This window comes from Diabrotica virgifera, chromosome 7 (genome assembly GCF_917563875.1).
Source record: "Diabrotica virgifera virgifera chromosome 7, PGI_DIABVI_V3a".
NCBI lineage: Eukaryota > Metazoa > Arthropoda > Insecta > Coleoptera > Chrysomelidae > Diabrotica > Diabrotica virgifera.
The window spans coordinates 46,412,200-46,436,684 of NC_065449.1; the positions used below are offsets into that span (position 1 = coordinate 46,412,200).

General features: G+C 29.4%; 1 protein-coding gene across 1 annotated transcript in view; it reads left to right on the plus strand.

Moving 5' to 3' along the window:
* Window positions 1–1,104: 1,104 nt before the first annotated feature.
* The window catches only part of LOC114334936 (uncharacterized), a 176,621-nt gene continuing 153,240 nt past the window's right edge, over window positions 1,105–24,485 (plus strand). Inside the window, exon 1 of the mRNA XM_028285072.2 lies at window positions 1,105–1,293. The gene's annotated coding sequence lies outside the window, so the exon portion shown is untranslated. The remainder of the gene's footprint in view (window positions 1,294–24,485) is intronic.

Sequence of the window (24,485 nt, forward strand, 5' to 3'; positions counted from 1 at the left end):
AAATATATCCTTAGAAAAACTCGAAATTGTCAGATTAAGATAAGGTAAGCTAAGTCACGCAAAACACAATATTTTAAAAGTCTGACGATTTGAGCGGCGTAAGGAAATGGGTGAGTCCCAAAGTTTCACAAGAAAAAAGCAAATATTACGCGAAATGAATGACATATCGAAAAACTAAAAAATACGTACTTAATATTTTTCAAAAATCTCTCGAATGATACCAAAAACGACTTCCCACGGAGAGGGGTGGGGGGTAATTTTAATATTTTAAATACGAATCCCGTGATATTTTGCGAAATGAACATCAGATCGAAAAACTAAAAAATACACTTATTCAATATTTTTGAAAAATCTATCGAATGGCACCAAACACACGACCCCCACGGAGGTGGTGTGGGGGGTTACATTAAAAACTCAAATGGGAGCTTCCATTTTTTATTGCAGATTTGAATTCCTTATGAAAAAATAATTAACTTTTATTCGAGACATTTTTTCGAATTATGGATAGATCGCGCTATAATCTAAAAAACGATTGTTGGAAATGGAAAATTAAATAAAAAACGGAAAGTCCCTACTAAAATGGAAAACTTTACTCAACTTTTTTGGTTTTAGGACCTACTCTTCACAACCCAATAGGTCCCCAAAGCGCTCGAGTGACTGCACATTTAGCATACATTGCTCCCCTACCAACATATAATATGGAAAAAATTCGGAGACCAAAATTTTGTATGGCATTTTAATTTAATAAGCCCACTAAAATTATCTTTCTGCTTAGGTAACGGTCAATTTATTTTAATAATATCCTTTTGAATTTTGGTTGTTGTGGTCGTAAGATAAGAGCGCCAAAGACTTCCTAACCACCCGGTAGGCACCTTTTATCTTTTATCCTAAAAAAGTATAATTTTATGTAATTTTACCGATGTTTGCCGGTTTATACCCCACTTTTTCAACCTCGCCTGTCGATCAGCACGTTTTGAGTTTTTTATACCTCGCTGCTGATTTCGCGACATTCACACCGGCACCGATGAGTCATGCGCGAGCAATTGGCTCGCCACCAAAATTGTAGTGGAGGCTTTCGAGGGTAGCTGCAGTACAAGGGGAGCACTCGGGGGCTGCAGACTTCTCCGCAACCCTTGCGATTCTTCGATCAATGTGCCTCTCCTCTCCTCACTCATTTCACATAATTTCACAACTACAGGCAGAAAATTAGTTACAACCCAGACGGGCCCGTTCGATTTAAATTATATACGAATCAGACACTTTGTTGTTAAATTCTTTGCTCGTTTTTACGAGGTAAGAGATCATTTTTTTAAGAACTATGCATGCCATTCCATTATGTGCCTATTTGTTCAATGCAGATAACCGAATTACAATCAAGATATTTGCTGAATTATTAATTTTTTATTGTATTGTCTATATTGCAAAATTCATTACAATTTTTAATTTAACATTACATTATATTCATAATATTATCAGCATTTTTTTGTTGAATTAATTTCCTAACCATGAATAATATTATTTGCAATTTTAACGTTTTTTTCTGAGATTTAAAGTAAACGTGCAAAAGTACCATTTTTCTTATAATTACATGCCTTAATATCATTTTAATTGTGTGTCTATTTCTTGACATTTATATTAATTAATTTCCCATATTTTTTGTCACCTCTATGCATAGAAGATAATATTTTTATTATTTTGCATCCAATAATTTTTGAATTCTTTTTTATTTAATCAAAATACATTTTTTTATTCCTTAGAAGCTTTATTACAAATTGTTTAACGATTTTTCATTAATATCTTTATTTGAAATTAATTTTTAGCAGATTTTGCAAATCTTGTTTAATTTCAATCGTGTATGTCGTATTATACAGGGTGTAACAAAAATAGAGGTCATAAATTAAAGTACATATTCTGGGACCAAAAATAGTTCGAATTAACCTAACTTACCTTAGTACAAATATGCACATAAAAAAAGTTACAGCCCTTTGAAATTACAAAATGAAAATCGATTTTCTCGAATATATCGAAAACTATTAGAGATTTTTGATTGAAAGTAGGCATGTGGCATTCTTATGGCAGAAACATCTTAAAGAAAAATTATAGTGAAATTTGTGCACCCCCTAAAAATTTTATGGGGTTTTCTTCCCTTAAACCCCCCCAAAATTTTGTGTACATGCCAATTAATTTATTATTGTGGTACCATTAGTTGAATTAAATATTTTCAAAACTTTTTTGTCTCTTATTATTTTTTCGATAAGGCAGTTTTTATCGAGATGCGGCTTCTTTTTTAATACGTTTACATACAAAATTTATGGGGGTTTTGTGCCTTTAAACCCCCCAAATGTTTGTGTATGTTCCAATTAAACTATTACTGCGGTACCATTAGTTAAACACAGTCTTTTTAAAACTTTTTTGTCTCTTTGTATTTTTTAGATAAGGCACCTTTTATCGAGATGTGGCTTCTTTTTTAATATGGTTCAAAATATACCTAAAAATGTAAATCATAAATAAACTTTCATATTATTACAAGTGTCCATAATCGTACTTAACCATATACAAATATGTGGTGGATTTGACAAATATTCAAAATATCTCGATAAAAACTGATTTTTCGAAAAAGTACTAAGAGGCAAAAAAGTTTTTGAAACATTGTGTTTAACTAATGGTACTATAATAATAATTAAATTGGAACGTATACAAAAGTTTGGGGGGGTTTAAAGGAACAAAACCCCCATACAATTTTTGAGGGGTTTCTAAATTCCACTATAATTTTTTCTTAAGATACTACTGCCATGATAATGCCACATGTCCATTTTCAATAAAAAAGCTCTAATAGTTTTCGATATATTGGGAAAAATCCATTTTCATTTTGTAACTTAAAAGGGCTGTAACTTTTTTTATGTGCACATTTGTACTAAGGTAAGTTAGGTTCAATCGAACTATTTTGGGTCCCAGAATATGTGAAATAATTTATGACCTGTATTTTTGTTACACCCTGTATATATAAAAATAAATCACATATTATGCGGTCTGTTATTTTGAAAGAAAACTCTTTGTCTTTATTGCTCAATATTTCGCTAACTTATTGTTATTATCCGCAGAAAAAAAGCTACAATATGATTATTATAATTTTGAATAAAAATAAAAAGACTATATATTACAAATACATGACTTACAGATTTAGTTAGAATAAAAAGTCTTCATATATTTGCATGTTCCTAGAAAACATTTATCGTACATAATTCATGAGTAAAAAGATTCATTCATTTTGTTGTTTAAACAGAAAAATTACTTAGTTTAAATTATTTAGAATAACAGGTACACTATAATCTGTATATTTATATATTTTTTATTTTTTACATATTGCTTAACTGTCCCGTATCTGCTTTGTAATTTATTGTATCGTTTTGTTTGTTAATGTGACACATTTCTAAAAAAAATGTTTTTATCATTAAGTACTTGCTTTGTTGAAAAATCCTAACATTTGAATACCTAGTTAAAATGTGTGAGTCTTTAACGATGATGGTCAACTGCCACATACGTATTTTTATTTTTTGTACAGCCACTTCTGTGCTGTGTTATTCTTTGTGTAAGCCATTGTGAAGTTTGACCGACATAACAACAATGTTTTGACCACACGGGTCTCCCCCATTCTGCTTATGTAATTATTCCATTCTTTGTTTTATTAGTTTTCTAATTAGTTAGAACCCAGACGGGCCCGTTCGATTTAAAATTTATACGAATCTGAAACTTTGTTGTTAAATTCTTTGCTCGTTTGTACGAGGTAAAAGATCATTTTTTAAGAACTATCAATGCCATTTCATTATATGCCTATTTGTTCAATGAAGATAACTGGATTACATTCAAAATATTTTCTGAATTATTAATTTTTTATTGTATTGTCTACATTACAAACTCCATTACAAATTTTAATTTAACATTACACTATACTCATAATACTATCAGCATTTTTTTTTTGTTGAATAGTCCTAACCATAAATAATATTATTTGCAATTTTAACGTTTTTTTCTGAGATTTAAAGTTATCATGCAAAAGTACCATTTTTCTTATAATTGCATGCCTTAATATCATTTTAATTGTGTGTCTATTGTCATATTTTTTGTCACCTCTAATCATAGATATGCATAGATATTCTTAGGTACATATTTTGCATTAAATAATTGCATAAAAAATGCATCTTTTTATTCCTTAGAAGCTTTACTACAAATTGTTTAACGATTTTTCACTAATATCTCTATTTGAAATTAAGTTTTAAGAGTTTTTGCAAATTTTGTTTAATTTCAATTGTGTGTGTCGTATTATATCACATTGCGGTCTGTTATTTTGAAAGAAAACTCTTTGTCTTTATTGCTCAATATTTCGCTAACTTATTGTTATTATCCGCAGCAAAAAAGCAACAATATGATTATTATAATTTTGATTAAAAATAAAAAGACTATAATATATTACAAATACATGACTTACAGATTTAGTTAGAATAAAAAGTCTTCAGATATTTGCATGTTCCTAGAAAACATTTATCGTACATAATTCATGAGTAAAAATATTCATTCATTTTGTTGTTTAAACAGAAAAATTACGTAGTTTAAATTATTTAGAATATTAGGTACACTATAAATTGTATATTTATATATTTTTTAAATATTGCTTAACTGTCCCGTATCTGCTTTGTCATTTATTGTATCTTTTTCTTTGTTAATGTGACACATTTCTAAAAAAATGTTTTTATCATTACTTGCTTTGTTGAAAAATCCTAACATTTGAATACCTAGTTAAAATGTGTGAGTCTTTAACGATAATGGTCAACTGCCACATACGTATTTTTATTTTTTGTACAGTCACTTTTGTGCTGTGTTATTCTTTGTGTAAGCCATTGTGAAGTTTGACCGACATAACAACAATGTTTTGACCACACGGGTCTCCCCCATTTTGCTTATGTAATTATTCCATTCTTTGTTTTATTAGTTTTCTAATTAGTTAGAACCCAGATGGGCCGTTCGATTCTTTGTTGTTAAATTCTTTGCTCGTTTTTACGAGGTAAGAGATCATTTTTTAAGAACTATGCATGCCATTTCGTTATGTGCCTATTTGTTCAATGCAGATAACCGGATTACATTCAAAATATTTTCTGAATTATTAATTTTTTATTGTATTGTCTACATTACATACTTCATTACAATTTTTAATTTAACCCTACACTAAACTCATAATATTATCAGCATTTTTTTGTTGAATTAAATTCCTAACCATGAATAATATGATTTACAATTTTAACGTTGTTTTTCTGAGATTTAAAGTAAACGTGCAAAGGTTCCATTTTTCTTATAATTGCATGCCTTAATATCATTTTAATTGTGTGTCTATCTCTTGACATTTATATTAATTAATTTCCCATATTTTTTGTCACCTCTATGCATAGAAGATAATATTTATATTATTTTGCATCCAATAATTTTTTGAATTAACACTCTTTTCAAATACAGTTTCCTTTTGTTTTTTTTTATTTAATCAAAATGCATCTTTTTATTCCTTAGAAGCATTACAAATTGTTTAACGTTTTTTCCTTAATATCTCTATTTGAAATTAATTTTTAGTAGTTTTTGCAAATTTTGTTTAATTTCAATTGTGTGTGTCGTATTATATCACATTGCGGTCTGTTATTTTGAAAGAAAACTCTTTGTCTTTATTGCTCAATATTTCGCTAACTTATTGTTATTATCCGCAGCAAAAAAGCTACAATATGATTATTATAATTTTGATTAAAAATAAAAAGACTATAATATATTACAAATACATGACTTACAGATTTAGTTAGAATAAAAAGTCTTCAGATATTTGCATGTTCCTAGAAAACATTTATCGTACATAATTCATGAGTAAAATTATTCATTCATTTTGTTGTTTAAACAGAAAAATTACGTAGTTTAAATTATTTACAATATTAGGTACACTATAAATTGTATATTTATATATTTTTTATTTTTTAAATATTGCTTAACTGTCCCGTATCTGCTTTGTCATTTATTGTATCTTTTTCTTTGTTAATGTGACACATTTCTAAAAAAATGTTTTTATCATTACTTGCTTTGTTGAAAAATCCTAACATTTGAATACCTAGTTAAAATGTGTGAGTCTTTAACGATGATGGTCAACTGCCACATACGTATTTTTATTTTTTGTACAGTCACTTTTGTGCTGTGTTATTCTTTGTGTAAGCCATTGTGAAGTTTGACCGACATAACAACAATGTTTTGACCACACGGGTCTCCCCCATTTTGCTTATGTAATTATTCCATTCTTTGTTTTATTAGTTTTCTAATTAGTTAGAACCCAGATGGGCCGTTCGATTCTTTGTTGTTAAATTCTTTGCTCGTTTTTACGAGGTAAGAGATCATTTTTTAAGAACTATGCATGCCATTTCGTTATGTGCCTATTTGTTCAATGCAGATAACCGGATTACATTCAAAATATTTTCTGAATTATTAATTTTTTATTGTATTGTCTACATTACATACTTCATTACAATTTTTAATTTAACCCTACACTAAACTCATAATATTATCAGCATTTTTTTGTTGAATTAAATTCCTAACCATGAATAATATGATTTACAATTTTAACGTTGTTTTTCTGAGATTTAAAGTAAACGTGCAAAGGTTCCATTTTTCTTATAATTGCATGCCTTAATATCATTTTAATTGTGTGTCTATCTCTTGACATTTATATTAATTAATTTCCCATATTTTTTGTCACCTCTATGCATAGAAGATAATATTTATATTATTTTGCATCCAATAATTTTTTGAATTAACACTCTTTTCAAATACAGTTTCCTTTTGTTTTTTTTTATTTAATCAAAATGCATCTTTTTATTCCTTAGAAGCTTTATTACAAATTGTTTAACGTTTTTTCCTTAATATCTCTATTTGAAATTAATTTTTAGTAGTTTTTGCAAATTTTGTTTAATTTCAATTGTGTGTGTCGTATTATATCACATTGCGGTCTGTTATTTTGAAAGAAAACTCTTTGTCTTTATTGCTCAATATTTCGCTAACTTATTGTTATTATCCGCAGCAAAAAAGCTACAATATGATTATTATAATTTTGATTAAAAATAAAAAGACTATAATATATTACAAATACATGACTTACAGATTTAGTTAGAATAAAAAGTCTTCAGATATTTGCATGTTCCTAGAAAACATTTATCGTACATAATTCATGAGTAAAATTATTCATTCATTTTGTTGTTTAAACAGAAAAATTACGTAGTTTAAATTATTTAGAATATTAGGTACACTATAAATTGTATATTTATATATTTTTTATTTTTTAAATATTGCTTAACTGTCCCGTATCTGCTTTGTCATTTATTGTATCTTTTTCTTTGTTAATGTGACACATTTCTAAAAAAATGTTTTTATCATTACTTGCTTTGTTGAAAAATCCTAACATTTGAATACCTAGTTAAAATGTGTGAGTCTTTAACGATGATGGTCAACTGCCACATACGTATTTTTATTTTTTGTACAGTCACTTTTGTGCTGTGTTATTCTTTGTGTAAGCCATTGTGAAGCTTGACCGACATAACAACAATGTTTTGACCACACGGATCTCCCCCATTCTGCTTATGTAATTATTCCATTCTTTGTTTTATTAGTTTTCTAATTAGTTAGAACCCAGATGGGCCGTTCGATTCTTTGTTGTTAAATTCTTTGCTCGTTTTTACGAGGTAAGAGATCATTTTTTTTAAGAACTATGCATGCCATTTCGTTATGTGCCTATTTGTTCAATGCAGATAACTGGATAACATTCAAAATATTTTCTGAATTATTAATTTTTTATTGTATTGTCTACATTACAAACTCCATTACAATTTTTAATTTAACATTACACTATACTCATAATATTATCACCATTTTTTTGGTGAATTAAAGTCCTAACCATAAATAATATTATTTGCAATTTTAACGTTTTTTTTTTCTGAGATTTAAAGTAAACGTGCAAAAGTACCATTTTTCTTATAATTGCATGCCTTAATATTTTAATTGTGTTTCTATCTCTTGACATTTATATTAATTAATTTCCCATATTTTTGTCACTTCTATAGAAGATAATATTTTTATTATTTTGCATCTAATAATTTATTGAATTAACACTCTTTTCAAATAATACAGTTTCCTTTTGTTTTTTTTTATTTTATCAAAATGCAACTTTTTATTCCTTAGAAGCTTTATTACAAATTGTTTAACGATTTTTCATTAATATCTCTATTTGAAATTAATTTTTAGCAGTTTTTGCAAATCTTGTTTAATTTCAATTGTGTATGTCGTATTATATCACATATGCGGTCTGTTATTTTGAAAGAAAACTCTTTGTCTTTATTGCTCAATATTTCGCTAACTTATTGTTATTATCCGCAGAAAAAAGCTACAATATGATTATTATAATTTTGAATAAAAATAAAAAGACTATATATTACAAATACATGACTTACAGATTTAGTTAGAATAAAAAGTCTTCATATATTTGCATGTTCCTAGAAAACATTTATCGTACATAATTCATGAGTAAAAATATTCATTCATTTTGTTGTTTAAACAGAAAAATTACTTAGTTTAAATTATTTAGAATAACAGGTACACTATAAATTGTATATTTATATATTTTTTATTTTTTAAATATTGCTTAACTGTCCCGTATCTGCTTTGTCATTTATTGTATCTTTTTCTTTGTTAATGTGACACATTTCTAAAAAAATGTTTTTATCATTACTTGCTTTGTTGAAAAATCCTAACATTTGAATACCTAGTTAAAATGTGTGAGTCTTTAACGATGATGGTCAACTGCCACATACGTATTTTTATTTTTTGTACAGTCACTTTTGTGCTGTGTTATTCTTTGTGTAAGCCATTGTGAAGCTTGACCGACATAACAACAATGTTTTGACCACACGGATCTCCCCCATTCTGCTTATGTAATTATTCCATTCTTTGTTTTATTAGTTTTCTAATTAGTTAGAACCCAGATGGGCCGTTCGATTCTTTGTTGTTAAATTCTTTGCTCGTTTTTACGAGGTAAGAGATCATTTTTTTTAAGAACTATGCATGCCATTTCGTTATGTGCCTATTTGTTCAATGCAGATAACTGGATAACATTCAAAATATTTTCTGAATTATTAATTTTTTATTGTATTGTCTACATTACAAACTCCATTACAATTTTTAATTTAACATTACACTATACTCATAATATTATCACCATTTTTTTGGTGAATTAAAGTCCTAACCATAAATAATATTATTTGCAATTTTAACGTTTTTCTTTCTGAGATTTAAAGTAAACGTGCAAAAGTACCATTTTTCTTATAATTGCATGCCTTAATATTTTAATTGTGTTTCTATCTCTTGACATTTATATTAATTAATTTCCCATATTTTTGTCACTTCTATAGAAGATAATATTTTTATTATTTTGCATCTAATAATTTTTTGAATTAACACTCTTTTCAAATAATACAGTTTCCTTTTGTTTTTTTTTATTTTATCAAAATGCAACTTTTTATTCCTTAGAAGCTTTATTACAAATTGTTTAACGATTTTTCATTAATATCTCTATTTGAAATTAATTTTTAACAGTTTTTGCAAATCTTGTTTAATTTCAATTGTGTATGTCGCATTATATCACATATGCGGTCTGTTATTTTGAAAGAAAACTCTTTGTCTTTATTGCTCAATATTTCGCTAACTTATTGTTATTATCCGCAGAAAAAAAGCTACAATATGATTATTATAATTTTGAATAAAAATAAAAAGACTATATATTACAAATTCGTGACTTACAGATTTAGTTAGAATAAATAGTCTTCAGATATTTGCATGTTCCTAGAAAACATTTAACGAACATAATTCATGAGTAAAAAGATTTATTCATTTTGTTGTTTAAACAGAAAAATTACTTAGTTTAAATTAAGTATTTAGAATATTAGGTACACTATAATTTGTATATTTATATATTTGTTATATTTTAAATATTGCTTAACTGTCCCGTATCTGCTTTGTAATTTATTGTATCTTTTTCTTTGTTAATGTGACACATTTCTAAAAAAAATGTTTTTATCATTACTTGCTTTGTTGAAAAATCCTAAAATTTGAATACCTAGTTAAAATGTGTGAGTCTTTAACGATGATGGTCAACTGCCACATACGTATTTTTATTTTTTGTACAGTCACTTTTGTGCTGTGTTCTTCTTTGTGTAAGCCATTGTGAAGTTTGACCGCCAGAACAACAATGTTTTGACCCCACGGGTCTCCCCCATTTTTCTTATGTAATTATTCCATTCTTTGTTTTATTAGTTTTCTAATTAGCTAGAACCCAGATGGCCGTTCGATTTTCGATTTAAATTATATACGAATCAGAAACTTTGTTGTTAAATTCTTTGCTCGTTTTTACGAGGTAAGAGATCATTTTTTAAGAACTATGCATACTATTTCATTATGTGCCTATTTGTTCAATGCAGATAACCGGATTACGTATAATATTTTCTAAATTATGAATTTTTTATTGTATTGTCTACATTACAAACTCCATTACAATTTTTAATTTAACATTACACTATACTCATAATATTATCAGCATTTTTTGTTGCATTAAAGTCCTAACCATAAATAATATTATTTGCAATTTTAACGTTTTTTTTCTGAGATTTAAAGTAAACGTGCAAATGTACCATTTTTCTTATAATTGGATGCCTTAATATCATTTTAATTGTGTGTCTATTTCTTGACATTTAGGTATATTAATTAATTTCCCATATTTTTTGTCACCTCTATAGAAGATAATATTTTGATTATTTTGCATCCAATAATTTTTTGAATTAACACTCTTTTCAAATAATACAGTTTCCTTTTGTTTTTTTTTTATTTCATCAAAATGCATCTTTTTATTCCTTAGAAGCTTTATTACAAATTGTTTAACGATTTTTCATTAATATCTCTATTTGAAATTAATTTTTAGCGGTTTTTGCAAATTTTGTTTAATTTCAATTGTGTATGTCGCATTATATCACATATGCGGTCTGTTATTTTGAAAGAAAACTCTTTGTCTTTATCCGCAGAAAAAAGCTACAATATGATTATTATAATTTTGATTAAAAATAAAAAGTCTATAATATATTACAAATTCGTGACATACAGATTTAGTTAGAATAAAAAGTCTTCAGATATTTGCATGTTCATAGAAAACATTTATCGTACATAATTCATGAGTAAAAAGATTCATTCATTTTGTTGTTTAAACAGAAAAATTACTTAGTCTAAATTATTTAGAATATTAGGTACACTATAATTTGTATATTTATATATTTTTTATTTTTTAGATATTGCTTAACTGCCCCGTATCTGCTTTGTAATTTATTGTATCGTTTTCTTTGTTAATGTGACACATTTCTAAAAAAATGTTTTTATCATTACCTGCTTTGATGAAAAATCCTAACATTTGAATACCTAGTTAAAATGTGTGCAGTCTTTAACGATGATGGTCAACTGCCACATACGTATTTTTCTTTTTTGTACAGTCACTTTTGTGCTGTGTTATTCTTTGTTTAAGCCATTGTGAAGTTTGACCGACACAACAACAATGTTTTGACCACACGGGTCTCCCCCATTCTGCTTATGTAATTATTCCATTCTTTGTTTTATTAGTTTTCTAATTAGTTAGAACCCAGACCGGACCGTTCGATTTAAATGATATACGAATCAGAAACTTTATTGTTAAATTCTTTGCTCGTTTTACCAAGCAAGAGATCATTTTTTTACGAATTATGCATGCCATTTTAATATGCCTATGAAACACGGTTTTCTTCAATGCGGACAACGGGATTATACCTTTATAAAATATCTGAATTATTAATTTGTTATTCTATTCTCTACATTGAAAATTCCATTACAATTTTTAATTTAACATTACATTATACTAATAATATTAGCAAGAATTTTTTTGACGAATTAAATTCCTAACCATCAGTAATATTAAATGTAATTCTAACGGTTTTTCTGAGATTTAAAATATGCAAAAGTACCATTTTTCTTATAATTGCATGTCGTATTAATTTTGTTTTTGTTTTGTATATTCCTTCACATTTATGTTACTTAAATTACCATTATAATATATTTTTCTATGGATGCTATACAATGTGTAACTTGTAAGTTCTCTCACTACCTACATACATTCAAAACGAACAATTCCTCTAGCAGTGAGAAAAGTCGGCCATTGCATTGAGAAATATTTTTTCTCACGGGTTCTCCTACGGTTTATGTTACATATGATCGCCGTTTCCATGGTAACATGCACAATACAAACACAATTAATCTTGTCAAACAAAATGTGTTGAATCAAAATTTACCAGGAATTACCTTTTAAAACTGTTCAAGAATAATTGTTAATTAGAATTTTAAATAAATAACGTATATAAATTTTAAGAATATTAAATACCTACATGTATATGTATTTTATTTTAATTTATGCATATAATATACCTAAAAGCACCTAAATTATTTAATTTTGAATTTTGACTCTTGACAAAACCGCATCCATAGAAAAAGTACATTGTACAACACATGATAAAATGGCATATTTCTCCCTCGCTTGATTTGTGGCCCTCGCCTCGTGTCTCGGCTCGTGCCAACAAACTTCTGCGCTCCTGAGAAATATGTCTTTTTTCTCACTTGTACAATATACTATTATCACCTCTATGCATACATAATTTTATATTTTTTTGCATAAAAATTTTTTTGAATTGACACTATTTTAAATAGGTATATTTTCAAAAAAAACCAATACAGAAGTAAAAACTTCGAGATGTATTCTGGTATAAAATCGTTTATTTAAAAACTATAAAATGTCATCGATTGCAGAACGTTTTCGTTCTAAACAGAACATCTTCAGTGCCTAGAATGAAGTATTTCCACGTTAGATTAAAGCAAAAGGTTAAAAATGTGACTGTTAAAATGAAAAAAGTGTGGGAATACTTACATCCTGCCGAGTATTTTGAAACTAGCACACCGTAAATAGTGTTAACATCATCATATATGGTTTACATAATGTAATATGTTAAAATGTTATGACTACAAGTCGATGTTAATGGATAAAGTGGAACACATGCTAAAAGGGTGCCATGGTTCCCTGCTCGAAGATACTAGGTACTTGCCAATTCAATGGGCACAGACCAACTGAGAAATTATGAAGTGGATTTACAATTTGACAAGGGTGACATGACATGACAAGATAAAGCCAATTTTTGGTTAAAGTTTCATTTGATTTTGGATTTTTTAATAAAATGCGGAGGTTTGTCTGCAAAAATAATTTAAATTATTTGAATAATAAAATCTACTGTAAAGTTTAAATTAGCAACTCTCTATTCCAGAATAACTTATAGATTCATTAAATTTAATGCAGATATATTACGTGGTTTAAGTTGTGACGTCATCGGATGTGAAATGACGAGTTGAAAGTTAAGTTTGTGGAAACAAGGAAATACACTACATAGTAAGATAATTAGACTTGCATGGAAAAACAAAGCTAAACAAGCCGAGAAAACCAGAATTTAAGAGTGTTTTTATGTGATGAAATGTTGGTTGCCTAACAAGGCAAGCAGACAACAGGTTGAAGGTAAATGGTAGAATATTGCGAGAAAACAGTATATATACAAAAGGTGGCTATATGTTGTGTTAAATTTATTATTATACTATTGTAATGAATAATTATGTCTGTTAAAAGTTGGAAAATAGTTGTTAACAAAATTAAATAACTAAAGATTACTGTTAGTGAGGTAGATATATGTGTGAAGGATATGATTGTATATAGTATTGTGAAATGAATGAGAGTATGTAATAAAATAATAAAATTAAACTATGTGACATAAAGTCTAATTCATCTTTATGTAGTTTTGAAAGGACTGAATGAATTGGAAGTAATGTATCTTGATAGTCTACCAACGTGGAATAGTGAATAAAATAATTAGAATGAGAGCTACCAATATAGGTCAAATTGTGGGTTGGTGTCAGTATGCAAAGAAGAATCTAAATTGAATGAGTATATGAAATAGAAAAGTATGAGATTGATTTCTATTGGTGATAGTGGAGTAAATAGACTGAACTAAATGATATATATTTAAGTGCACAAACTTTATGAACGTATGTGATTGTAACTGAAATCAAACAAATGCAAAATGTGAAAAAATTTTTATTTTAAATTGGGATAAATGGATATTGGAAGTTGCCTGATATGAATGGAAATGAAAAGATAGATGAAAAAAGAAGAATAGTGAATGCAATAAAACTTATGAAAGAAGTTTGACTGAATGGGTCGTAATGGATATAGGTGTGCAGTATCCTATTGTTAAGTAAAGTCTAAGAATCTAAAAAGAAAGCAGTGACAGAATGTTACTAAGTAAGGAAAGTGATATATATGACAGACCAGAGTGATTGGATGTATGGTGTTTTTTATTATTGTAAGCGGAGATGAGAGAAAATGAGTAAGTAACATAACAGGCAACAGGATAAGTGAGTGTGAAGAACATTCCAAAGAGACAATAAACCAGACCGATTTAAGGATTAATAATAATAAGAGGCATTTAAATAAATTATGAAAGAAATGGTGAGATGAGATATAGAGGACCTGAAAAAGAGACAGAGACACAAGGTCAAACCAGAAATGACTAGGAGTGGAGAAAAATATGAAGGATAGGAAAATAGAAGAATCAAAACTGTGTGAGGGATGGGATAGTGGGGGAGGCAGCAATGAAGTTGAAAAGAAATGCAAGTTGAGATATGTGTTAATGGGTGATTAGTATGGAAAGAGAAGACTGTTATAAACTAGTGGGGTAGTGGAAAAAGAGGGGGAGGGGGAAATGGAGAATAGGAGTATAGGGTTAGGGGGGTGAGAGGAAAAATGAGAGAAAACTAGGGTTGGATTAAGGGAATAGTTGTCGATGGATAGGAGTGAAAGGACGATTTAAAGTTGTTTGACGATTAACGCAATTGGGGCTGGTCCTCATGTCTCTGGAAATCTCAAGGTCCTCGTACAAATCCAGGCGTAGATTGTTTCTGTCTTGGATGTTATGAATTAATTTAACACCATCAGGGATGTCGAGATGATGATTATTAACTTTCAAATGATGGGAAAAGGCTGATGTAGTGTCTCTTTTAGAATGTTCAGCAGATCTGGTTGAGAGTGATCTGTAAGTCCTGCCGATGTAAGAGGCATCACAATCAGAACAAGTCAGTCTATAAACACCACTACGATTCATATAGTGTATTGTATCCTTAGTATTTGTCAAAAAGTGGCCAAGGGTATTTCCAACTTTGAAAGAAATATGTATATTCTCAGAAGAGTTAGATACAATACGTTTAATCTTTTCAGATAGATGTGGGTTATGATATGGTAGTGACCTGTAAATAGCAGAAGAGGAAGATGACTGATGGAAAGCAGAATTTTGAAGCAATTTAGATTCTCTTTTACGGATGAGTTTATCTATTATAGAGGGATCGTAACCATTGTTGACAGCTATTTGTTTTATAATGTTGAGTTCTTTGTTGAAAGAATCTGTTGACATAGGTATAGAGAAAAGTCTGTGTATGAAGCTTCTGAAAGCTGCTAGTTTGTGTGATAGAGGATGATTAGAAGAAAAATGAATTACATGGTCAGTTTGGGTGGGTTTACGAAAGATACCAAAGTTGAATTGGTTGTTAAGTCTGGTAATAGATAAATCAAGGAAATTAATGGCCTGAGAAGATTCTAGTTCCATGGTAAATTTGATATTAGGGTGAATTGAGTTAATTTTAAGAAGTAGTTGTTGAGCTGAGTCATGATGTCCAGCGATGAAGACCAAACAGTCATCTACGTAACGAAACCAATGTAAAATTTCTGGATTTTTCATAATGTGATTGGACTCTAAATGATCCATAAAGACATCAGCTAGGAATGGGGATAAGCAACTGCCCATTGCTAAACCATCTGGTTATCCCCATTCCTAGCTGATGTCTTTATGGATCATTTAGAGTCCAATCACATTATGAAAAATCCAGAAATTTTACATTGGTTTCGTTACGTAGATGACTGTTTGGTCTTCATCGCTGGACATCATGACTCAGCTCAACAACTACTTCTTAAAATTAACTCAATTCACCCTAATATCAAATTTACCATGGAACTAGAATCTTCTCAGGCCATTAATTTCCTTGATTTATCTATTACCAGACTTAACAACCAATTCAACTTTGGTATCTTTCGTAAACCCACCCAAACTGACCATGTAATTCATTTTTCTTCTAATCATCCTCTATCACACAAACTAGCAGCTTTCAGAAGCTTCATACACAGACTTTTCTCTATACCTATGTCAACAGATTCTTTCAACAAAGAACTCAACATTATAAAACAAATAGCTGTCAACAATGGTTACGATCCCTCTATAATAGATAAACTCATCCGTAAAAGAGAATCTAAATTGCTTCAAAATTCTGCTTTCCATCAGTCATCTTCCTCTTCTGCTATTTACAGGTCACTACCATATCATAACCCACATCTATCTGAAAAGATTAAACGTATTGTATCTAACTCTTCTGAGAATATACATATTTCTTTCAAAGTTGGAAATACCCTTGGCCACTTTTTGACAAATACTAAGGATACAATACACTATATGAATCGTAGTGGTGTTTATAGACTGACTTGTTCTGATTGTGATGCCTCTTACATCGGCAGGACTTACAGATCACTCTCAACCAGATCTGCTGAACATTCTAAAAGAGACACTACATCAGCCTTTTCCCATCATTTGAAAGTTAATAATCATCATCTCGACATCCCTGATGGTGTTAAATTAATTCATAACATCCAAGACAGAAACAATCTACGCCTGGATTTGTACGAGGACCTTGAGATTTCCAGAGACATGAGGACCAGCCCCAATTGCGTTAATCGTCAAACAACTTTAAATCGTCCTTTCACTCCTATCCATCGACAACTATTCCCTTAATCCAACCCTAGTTTTCTCTCATTTTTCCTCTCACCCCCCTAACCCTATACTCCTATTCTCCATTTCCCCCTCCCCCTCTTTTTCCACTACCCCACTAGTTTATAACAGTCTTCTCTTTCCATACTAATCACCCATTAACACATATCTCAACTTGCATTTCTTTTCAACTTCATTGCTGCCTCCCCCACTATCCCATCCCTCACACAGTTTTGATTCTTCTATTTTCCTATCCTTCATATTTTTCTCCACTCCTAGTCATTTCTGGTTTGACCTTGTGTCTCTGTCTCTTTTTCAGGTCCTCTATATCTCATCTCACCATTTCTTTCATAATTTATTTAAATGCCTCTTATTATTATTAATCCTTAAATCGGTCTGGTTTATTGTCTCTTTGGAATGTTCTTCACACTCACTTATCCTGTTGCCTGTTATGTTACTTACTCATTTTCTCTCATCTCCGCTTACAATAATAAAAAACACCATACATCCAATCACTCTGGTCTGTCATATATATCACTTTCCTTACTTAGTAACATTCTGTCACTGCTTTCTTTTTAGATTCTTAGACTTTACTTAACAATAGGATACTGCACACCTATATCCATTACGACCCATTCAGTCAAACTTCTTTCATAAGTTTTATTGCATTCACTATTCTTCTTTTTTCATCTATCTTTTCATTTCCATTCATATCAGGCAACTTCCAATATCCATTTATCCCAATTTAAAATAAAAATTTTTTCACATTTTGCATTTGTTTGATTTCAGTTACAATCACATACGTTCATAAAGTTTGTGCACTTAAATATATATCATTTAGTTCAGTCTATTTACTCCACTATCACCAATAGAAATCAATCTCATACTTTTCTATTTCATATACTCATTCAATTTAGATTCTTCTTTGCATACTGACACCAACCCACAATTTGACCTATATTGGTAGCTCTCATTCTAATTATTTTATTCACTATTCCACGTTGGTAGACTATCAAGATACATTACTTCCAATTCATTCAGTCCTTTCAAAACTACATAAAGATGAATTAGACTTTATGTCACATAGTTTAATTTTATTATTTTATTACATACTCTCATTCATTTCACAATACTATATACAATCATATCCTTCACACATATATCTACCTCACTAACAGTAATCTTTAGTTATTTAATTTTGTTAACAACTATTTTCCAACTTTTAACAGACATAATTATTCATTACAATAGTATAATAATAAATTTAACACAACATATAGCCACCTTTTGTATATATACTGTTTTCTCGCAATATTCTACCATTTACCTTCAACCTGTTGTCTGCTTGCCTTGTTAGGCAACCAACATTTCATCACATAAAAACACTCTTAAATTCTGGTTTTCTCGGCTTGTTTAGCTTTGTTTTTCCATGCAAGTCTAATTATCTTACTATGTAGTGTATTTCCTTGTTTCCACAAACTTAACTTTCAACTCGTCATTTCACATCCGATGACGTCACAACTTAAACCACGTAATATATCTGCATTAAATTTAATGAATCTATAAGTTATTCTGGAATAGAGAGTTGCTAATTTAAACTTTACAGTAGATTTTATTATTCAAATAATTTAAATTATTTTTGCAGACAAACCTCCGCATTTTATTAAAAAATCCAAAATCAAATGAAACTTTAACCAAAAATTGGCTTTATCTTGTCATGTCATGTCACCCTTGTCAAATTGTAAATCCACTTCATAATTTCTCAGTTGGTCTGTGCCCATTGAATTGGCAAGTACCTAGTATCTTCGAGCAGGGAACCATGGCACCCTTTTAGCATGTGTTCCACTTTATCCATTAACATCGACTTGTAGTCATAACATTTTAACATATTACATTATGTAAACCATATATGATGATGTTAACACTATTTACGGTGTGCTAGTTTCAAAATACTCGGCAGGATGTAAGTATTCCCACACTTTTTTCATTTTAACAGTCACATTTTTAACCTTTTGCTTTAATCTAACGTGGAAATACTTCATTCTAGGCACTGAAGATGTTCTGTTTAGAACGAAAACGTTCTGCAATCGATGACATTTTATAGTTTTTAAATAAACGATTTTATACCAGAATACATCTCGAAGTTTTTACTTCTGTATTGGTTTTTTAAACTATGGTAGGTATACAGCCAACTATTGGGATTTTCCCATTGATTTTTTTATTTTTTTTAGGTATATTTTCCTTTGTGATCTTTTTTTATTTAATCCAAATGAAATTTTTTTTATTCCGTAGAAGCTTTGTTGCAAATTTTTTAACGACTTTTCATTAATATTATCTGTATTTGAAGCTAATTTTTAGCAGTTTTTGCGAATCTAGTTCAATTTCAAATATGTACAGATAGTCCGTCCGCTAAAACTTTTCCCACGCAGTACGATTCATTTTCAATCAAATTAATAGTCCGTTCTTTAACGGTAAAATATTGCAAAACCTCTAAATGTTAAAGAACCGCTTGGATTGACATGAAATTTGGCATACACATAGCTAACAAGTCAAAGAAAAAAAGTGATATTGTGCCGATATGTGCTTTTGCCCCGGGGGTGGTTTTCACCCCCTATTGGGGGTGAAAAATTATTCGTCCAAAGTAAGTCCGGAAATGGATAAACTGACTAATTCTAAGTAACTTTTGTTTTATAGAGTTTTTTCACTAAGTCGATATTTTTCTAGTTATTTGCCAGTGAACATGCTCATTTTTTTAACAAAATAACCACGTTTTTAGACGGTTTCTTGCAAATAACTCAAATAGTAAGTATTTTGTCGAAAAAACATTCTTAGCAAAATTATAGCCTGTAAAAATTTAAAAAAATGGTGTATACTTCACGTCTGTATAACTAGTAGAAGCAGAATAATAGCTAATTAAAAATAGGTTCATATTCGAAAAATTCCAAATGGAATATTTTAACCTGAAATAACTAAAAATAAAGCTCATTTCGGGGAAAACTTATTAAAACTTTTTTAAAGTGTTTAAAAAAAGCTTCATTTTTGTTTTATAAAACAATTTCTAGCATCAAAAGTAAACAAGTTACGCTCCAAATAAAATTAGTCTCTTTTTTTTTGGTAAAAAAATTGGGAAAATCACCCCCTAATTAGTATCTCAAATAAATTTAATCGTTACGACTTAACAAGTTTTTTGACTCGTGTATGTATTGTTTATATGATCTGTAAGTTTCATCGGTTTAAAGTCCTTATTTTTGAAATGGCTGTAGTTAAAAAGGGTTGAACGAGTCACTGATCACGAATGTATGCAAATTTAGAAACACCGAATCTCAATCAATTTTTGTCTAACAGAGAAACAAAAAAATACATGATATTCAGAAAAGCAATGCTATTTTTTTTGTTTTTCGAGATTTTTGGTATCTCTAACAATTTTTAAGTTATTTTGAAAAAAATCGTATTTTTCAAAATTAAAATTTTTAAAAATTTCACTTTAAAACCAAATTTTTTCAAAAATAAGCACTTTGAATCGATGAAACTTACAGATCATATAAACACAACATAAGTAAAATAATTTGTGGAGCGGTAACGATTTATTTCATTTAAGTTGCTAATTAGGGAGCGGTCATCCCGATTTTTTTTTGCCAAAACAAAAGGGACCAACTTTATTTTGAGCGTAACTTGCTTATATTTATTGATAAAAACTTTTCATAAAAACAGAAATAAAGCTCTTTTTAAACACTTTAAAACAGTTAAAATGGATTTTCCCCAAAAAGTGCTTAATTTTTTGGATATTTCACTTCGAAGTATTCTATTTGAAATTTGGTCAATATGAACCTATTTTTCATTGGCTATAACTCTGGTTTTACGAGGTCCAGAGACCTATGGCGTACACCATTTTTTTACTTTTTTACAGGCCATATTTTTGCTAAAAACGTTTTTTTCGACAAAACACTTACTTTTTGAGTTATTTGCGAAAAACCGTCTAAAAATGTAGTTATTTTGTTGAAAAATGAACATATTCACTCGCAAATAACTCGAAAAGTGTTGACTTGGCGAAAAAACTCTATAGAACAAAAGTTACTTAAAATTAGTCAATTTATCCATTTCCGGACTTATTTTGGACTTATATTTTTTCACCCCCAAGAGGGGGTGAAAGTCACCCCTAGGTTCTTTAAAATTTAGAGCAAAAACCGTGAAAGAATGGACTATAAGTCAGAACAGAAAGCGAAACGTACGCCGATGTGTGTAGTATATAGTATACAGTATACAAAATGTATATACACATCGACGTTCGTTTCAATTTAGGTTTTGACTTAATTTGATTGAAAATGAATCGTACCGCATGGGAAAAGTTATAGCGGACGGACTATACAGGGTGTAACAAAAATACAGGTCATAAATTAAATCACATATTTTAGGAACAAAAATAGTTCGAATAAACCTAACTTACCTTAGTACAAATATGCGCATAAAAAAAGTTATAGTCCTTTGAAGTTACAAAATGAAAATCGATTTTTTCGAATATATCGAAAACTATTAGAGATTTTTTATTGAAAATGGTCATGTTGCATTCTTATGGTAGGAGCATCTTAAGAAAAAATTATAGTGAAATTTGGACACCCCATAAAAATTTTATGGGGATTTGGTTCCCTTAAACCCCCCCAAACTTGTGTGTACGTCCCAATTAAATTACTATTGTGGTACCATTAGTTAAATTCAATATTTTTAAAACTTGTTTGCCTCTTAGTATTTTTTCGATAAGTTAGTTTTTATTGAATTGGGGCTTAATTTTAAATATGTTTTCATAAAAATTTTATGAGGGTTTTGTCCCTTTAAACCCCCCAAATGTTTGTGTACTTTCTAATTAAACTATTACTGCAGTATCATTACTTAAACACAGTGTTTTTAAAACTTTTTTGCCTCTTTGTATTTTTTCGAGAAGGCACCTTTTATCCAGATGTGGCTTCTTTTTTAATATGGTTCAAAAAATACCTAAAAATGTAAATCATAAATAAATGTTCATATTATTACCAAGTCTCCATAATCTTACTTAACCATATACAAATTCTGGTGGATTTGACAAATATTCAAAATATCTCGATAAAAACTGACTTTTCAAAAAAGTACTAAAAGGCAAAAAAAAATTTAAAAACATTGTGTTTAACTAATGGTACTACAATCATAATTTAATTGGAACGTACACAAAACTTTGGGGGGTTTAAAAGAACTAAACCCCCATAAAGTTTTTATGGGGTGTCCAAATTTCACTATAATTTTTTCTTTAGATGCTACTGCCATAAAAATGCCACATGTTCATTTTAAATAAACAATCTGTAATAGTTTTCGATATATTTAAAAAAATCGATTTTAATTTTGTAATTTCAAAGGGCTGTAACTTTTTTTATGTGCACATTTGCACTAAGGTAAGTTAGGTTGAATCGAACTATTTTTGGTCCCTGTATATCAGGTATATATACGGTGATATAAACCCATTGTCTTTATTGCTAATATTTCGGCAATTTTTTTCCGTATTCTCACATTCTCAGGAAATATAATAATTATAATTTCGAATAAAAATAAAAACTATTTACAAATTCATATAATAAATACTTGAGTAAACAGTCTTCAATAAATATTTGTATGTTCTTTCAAAACATTAGATATAATATCGTATATAATTATTCATAAAAACACAAAAAGCAAACATAAAATAAATATGTATAGGTAACATATTTAACACACAATAAAATTAGTCAATTTTATATACAATGTACCTTCCATTATAGAAAAATTAATTTAAAATAAATGTAAAATAGTACAGTAGATATGGGTCATTCGAGTCATTCCACGAATATACGACTCTTGGACTATCGCGACGACGAATGTTTTAGTGTACAACATAGGAAGTACGAAAGTAAATGGCTCTAATAATTATTTCAATACACAGCAATGTAATTTTCAATTTACTTTCATTCTTCTTATTTTACACAGCAAAATATTCGTTGTCGAGATAATCCAAGAGGGTCGTATATTCGTGGAATAGGGTATATTAGGTACTTAACTGCTGCCCCGTGTCTGCTTTGTAATTTTTTTGCATCTTTTTCTTCGTTAATGTAAAACATTTCCAAAAACAATCTTTTTTATAATTACTTACTTATTGTAAAACCCGAACATTTGAATAGCCAAAAAGGTTTTTAAATGATAGTCAATTGCGACACACGTATTTTTTTGTACAGTCACTTTTGTGCTAAGATATTCTTTGTTAAACCATTGTGAAGTTTGATCGAAATAGTGACTCTGACAATCCAGTATTTTTTCTCTGTATTCGAAACATAATTTCCAATTGGGCATTATTAGGCACTCTTGCCTACGGATAATATTACCATTCTCTGTCTCCATCATCTGTTCTTGTTTATTGCCTTCTTTTTCCAGTTTGTAATGTTCAATTTAATTTGTATCAATTTAATTATAATCAATTTTCCACCTCATCTACGGTCGGTTCTTTGCTTTTCTAGCTAGAGAGCTAGTCAGATTTTCTTGGGTTTTCTTCTTCCTCTTTTTAAGCAATTCTGTTTTGTTCATTGGCGGATTGATACCTCTATGGAAGGTTGTCACTCCATCTTTTGCGCAGTCTTCCGATACTTCTTCTACCAATTGGTGATTTATCTCTTGCTATTTTGACCACACAGATCTCCCCCATTACCAATTCTGCTTATATATGTAGTTATTCCATTCTGTTTTTCTATTAGTTTTCTAATTAGTTAGAAGCCAGAGGGGCCGTTAGATTTAAATTATATTAGTCCAGGCTGTATCGTCGCCTCCGTTAGGTAAATTATTCCGATTCGATTTTTTTGCACAAACTTACTCAAAAAGAGGTCCTTATAACAAATCCACAGGGTGCCAGGCGGTACCGTGGACGAAAAATTGTTTAAACAATTTTTTTAAAACAAATTCACATAAGCAATTTTTCCACTTCGGACAAATTTTTTTAGAACATTTGGGTCATTCGGAGCAAAAAAGGTGATTTTTCTCTAAAATGAATAGTTGTCGAGTTATACGCGATTTAAAATTTGAAAAATACGAAAATGACCATTTTCAAGGCTTAATAACTCGGTTAAAAATTATTATTATGAAAGTCAGAAAGTCACTAAATCAAAGTTTAAAGCCCCCCTCCCTACAAGATTCTGAAGAAATGTTTGTCATTATTTTATTACTAAGCTGTTATTTTAAATTATTAACAATGGGCGCTAAGAGCGTATTGAGGTGGCCGTCAATTTGAGTGCGAGTGAGATGCACCATTCCGACTGTCCAATGATGCATCTTACCCGCACTCACATTGACTGCCTCCTCAATAAACTCTTAGCGCTCATTGTTAATAATTAAAAATGACAGCTTAGTAATAAAATACTGACAAAAACTTCTTCATGATCTTGTAGGGGGGAGCGGGGCTTTAAA